Source organism: Bactrocera tryoni, unplaced genomic scaffold (genome assembly GCF_016617805.1).
Source record: "Bactrocera tryoni isolate S06 unplaced genomic scaffold, CSIRO_BtryS06_freeze2 scaffold_128, whole genome shotgun sequence".
NCBI lineage: Eukaryota > Metazoa > Arthropoda > Insecta > Diptera > Tephritidae > Bactrocera > Bactrocera tryoni.
Genome location: NW_024395843.1, coordinates 19,397 through 24,128, shown reverse-complemented (window position 1 = coordinate 24,128; position 4,732 = coordinate 19,397). Strand labels below are relative to the sequence as shown.

General features: G+C 34.8%; 1 pseudogene; it reads right to left on the bottom strand.

Annotated features, from left to right (window-relative positions):
• Positions 1 to 650: 650 nt before the first annotated feature.
• On the bottom strand, positions 651 to 1,476 carry LOC120780054 (annotated as a pseudogene).
• Between the last annotated feature and the right edge of the window lie 3,256 nt (positions 1,477 to 4,732).

Sequence of the window (4,732 nt, the reverse complement as noted above, 5' to 3'; positions counted from 1 at the left end):
AATTAGCTTACGCAACACTATATTGCAATGCTCAATAGCAATACTGGCATAATATTTGACTTCAATAAGCTGATTTGTAGCTGTATTGATTTAGCTACATATATGAATATTGTCGGTATTTTGATGGGTCGATATCCTTGTACCATGGTTTAAACTAAATGCAATAATGAAATCAAAAGTAATTAACAAATACCTGCTATAAGTTTTATACTTTCATATTTAAAATAGTACTAACACCTACTTCACGTATAAGATTTTTATGCAAGAAATAGTTTGACGTTGTTTATACAAATACATCGATTGTTCGAAATATATTCCATTTGAAATTATCTAATCGATAGTAACTTGTTTGGCCCAAATAAAAATACAACTCAAATTCCTTAATTTTTAATAGCGGTTCATTATTAACCAAATTACATTTATTTGTTTTTTAAAGTTTAATTATCAGCTTCCACACCTTTCATGATCGACCATAATTCACTAGAAGTAAAGACAAATTGTAATTCGCATAGATGCAAATGTTTCTTTTTCAAATCGCTGCTTGGCCACCAACGCGACCAACTTTCATTTGATGACTGGTGTTCATTATTTGCTTAGCTGTTGTTGCCATTATATTAGTTTTATGCAAACAAACGTAGTTCTTCCCGATGTTCTATCGGTTTTGGTGGAGGTCATTGTGCCAAATCCTCCACGCACGGTATATCGGAGGGAACGACATCGGTAAGACATTCACGATCGATACGTTCCTTATGTAGCTCACCAATAGGTTGTCCAGGACAGGTAAGCTCAGTGAACGGTATTCCCATTTTTCATCTTTGCGCATAACACGATGGAACCAGTCAATTAATTCGCTCAACGTTCGGTAACAGGTTCGGTTGAGTGTTTCGCATATTAGAAAGTATCTAAATTCAATTTTGCTCAAAGCAGTATCGGGATCCTTAGCGCAATTGACAATAGCTTGTGCAACACTCGACACAAAAACTGGTTGTTTTACAGTACGTTCGCCCACAAACCAGTGTGAGTGACATGGCACGGAACTGGCGACGCCAAATGTGGGCGTAGTATCGTAGGAAACGATCTTCCGAGCCATAGATATCAGCTGGCCTCTGGGAATTCATCGCGAACGGCACATTCACCGTAGTATTTGCTCTTAAAAAAGTTGCTGCCACCCTCAAGCACAAAGCTCATAGGTTTGGGACTAGCGTTTAAAGCAGACAAATGAATCAAACGTTCTACACCAGCTTCTTTGCTGATTCTATAGAATAAAAAGCACATGGTAAATCTTTTGAAATAAAGATTAGTTTTAGCTTACCTAGCAATGCGACGTGCACCTTATACGAGCACGTCATTGAATTTAAAATTTTGTCTCGAATTCACGACCAACTGTAAGTTGATAACTACATATGAGTACTTCACAGCATCGCGTATCGCTTCTTCATCTCTTAAATCATAAAATTGGAACAGCAACTGACCCATTACGCAGCAATATTAACGATGCCATGTTTAGTTATTTCGTACTTTTATTGGAATAAAATCCCAGTCGATCTGTTATTTATAGTACTCCCAAGGAGAATTTGTAAACACTTTTTCCTGATTAAAATAACTAAATAAACCATCGTAAAGGATTGTACCATGAAATAAACTCAAACAAATTGTCTTGCGAAAACCTCCTTTACGATGGCAAAAACATAAATATGGCTGTGAATGAGCATATTCTGAACCCCACTATTCGGCATGGTTACATATTTGTTCGTAACATTTTTCTGTGGTGAACATTTATTAGCTTGCCACAGTTAAAAAGAAGCATAAATAAAAAACTTAATTTTTCATGTATTTGCTCATATTGTTCTCATCTTTAGGAATATATATTAAAATAAAACGATTTTCTTTTGAAAATATATTAAAGTTTTATATATAATCAATATTTTTGGGACAACTTTTCCATTAATTTTACGAAAATAACACAATGCAACCATTTTCCGGTTAAAAGTCGGCAATCTTGGATTCCAATAGAAACTCAACCCCGGGCTCCCCTTGACTTTTCTACAGTGGCACCTCTCAGCTGTGCCTTTGTTTACATAACATCAGCTGAGTAGAGAATATAATAATTCAATATGAAGAAAAATAAATTTAGTGCATATACATATGTATGAGCAGGGAAAAAAGGCTTTTAATCTAAGTGCATCTAAATTTGTGAAAATTTATGAAAAATTTGTAAATTTTGATTGTGATCTTTATTTCTTAATCAGATGGATTAACTAGCGCTATTCGATGAAACCTATTTGGAGAAATACCCAACAACGTATTCGACTGCCGTAAAAGGTAAATGTAAAATTGTCATTTTAGTTTTCAATTTATTTTTACGCATTTGTTATTGTAAAACAATTGACATTAAAACGGAGGAAGTTCAACATTTCTGGTTGCTACAACTCAGAGGCAAGCTTCTCAAAGCAACAATACATACAATATATACATATTCACCTAAAAATATGTATTTTAAATTGATTTTTCATTATATTTTTTATAAATTCTTTCATCACTTGTGAATATAATAATTTTTCAGATATGTGTATATGTATTTATTGATTTTTGTATCTATATAATAATTTATAGAATTAAATGAATTTAATGTAAATCTAAATAAAATTGTTTTATTATTAAAATTAATAAAAAAAAAATTATAAAAAAAAAGATCTTTATATTTTTGAGTTTCGAACTTAGGTTGAAGGAATGGCAAGCGGGTGGTTTACCCACTAGGCTATTGTGGAATGCACCGCCACGCTTTCCTGAAAGCAGTTTTGTTGATTTGTCCCAAATTTAATGAAAGTGTGAGAAAAAAGGATATAGTTTTATTACAGCAGAAAATATGTGAACGAGAAGGTGATTAAAGATCACATGTATACAAAAGTTTCGGGATCTTTTTTAATTCGCCCTTAACCCTCTGTCGGTTAAGAGTGCCCTCAGGCGTGCATCACGAAATTCAAAATAAATAATAAATAAATAAAAAATTGCATACAGCTTAAAAACAAGCTTGCTGGCAACACTTCAATTGTGAGTGTAGTTAATTTTTGACAGGTTGTCACGCTGCGTTTAAATTTACCGTTACGTTTCGTATGAGTTTTACTAGCTTGCGAAGCTAAAATTAATTTCACAAAAAAAAAAATTTCAAAACAAAAAAATATATATATATATATATTGTTATCGGATTCTATTAAGAATTTTATTGTTGCAAAGGTAAGTAGTTCTTTTTACCTTTTATATACAAGTGAAAGTGAATAACGAAATAAAGTGTCGGGTGAGAAAACAAAATGGCAGAGTGCCTCAGGGCACTTATAACAGTTTACATGAAAATATGTGTTTTCTTTTTGTTGTTTTTGTTATGTTTTTTTTGCAGTGCCTGCCATTGTTTTATAGCTGAAAATGGATTTTCGAAACCGTAAAAAGGTCAAACTGAGCGAAATTACCGATGAGCAAATTTATGAATTTGTGGAATCGGTTGAAACAGACGAAGAAGCTGTTTTAATAGCGAAGTCGATATGAATGATCCGGATTTCGAACCTAATGAAATAAGCCCCGAAGATGAACGGTACATATCGGAGGTAGTTCACCAAGTCGATGAAGACGAATCTGCTTTTTTAAATAAAGCGGACAATTTTTCGTTGAACTTGAGCAATCAAGGAAGATCTTCCCTCAACTTCGCCAAATGAAGAAGTTGAAGAAGCTTCAGGAGAAGAAGGGCCATCAACTTAAAGACCACATTTGAAGCCACCAAAACGTGCCCGTTCCCCTTTGATTGTAGTGGTCCGTCTATTGTGCCTTCCTTTGGCGGTTTCAGAGGAACAGGTAATATGTCCAGATGCTGTATTTATTTTATTTGTGAATCTTAAATTCCATTTACTATACGTATTGAAGCAATAATCAAATAATCGGCTGAGTTTTCCAAAATTGTATGGCGAAAACGATCGATGTGTTTGCATGTAAATGAGGTGGCCTTCCGTGGTGACTCAAGCCTACCATCTTCGATCAAAGAGCTTGAAACTCCGATGGAGATATTTCGTTATTTCTTCACTAAGAAAATGGTTGACAAGATTGCTTTAGAATCGAACCGGACAGCTCGCAATGTCGATATCAACTCCAAGTTCATAACATCCGGCGAAGAAATTTACAAATACATTGGCATTCATGTTTACATGAGCACTTACCGCTATCCCAATTTGGAAAGCTATTGGGGCCCAAATGCGTTTCAACCAATAGCAAAAACGATGCCTAAAGCAAGGTTTATGGCGATAAAACAATATTTGTCCTTTCGTGATGAACACAATAGAGCCAAAAAAGGAGAGCCTGGTTATGATGCGTTGTTCCGTATTAGAACGTTGTCTGATTTTTTAAACACACGGTTCGATTCCGTACCCAAAACAGCCCGATTGTGCGTCGATGAACAAATGTGTGGCACCAAAATAAAACATCATCTACGCCAATACATGCCAAAAAAACCACACAAGTGGGGCATCAAATTATTCGTGTTATGCGATACAAGCGGATTCGCTTATCGCTTCGAGGTTTATAATGGTGCTGGCGACAATGTGATCTTACCAGGACAACCAGATCTTGGAGCCACGTCGAACGTTGTTGTTCGTTTATCGCAAGCTACATATACCAAACTTCAGGAATCACATTATGTATTTTGATAATTTGTATACATCGTTGCAGTTGTTGGTATTACTGCGAGCTC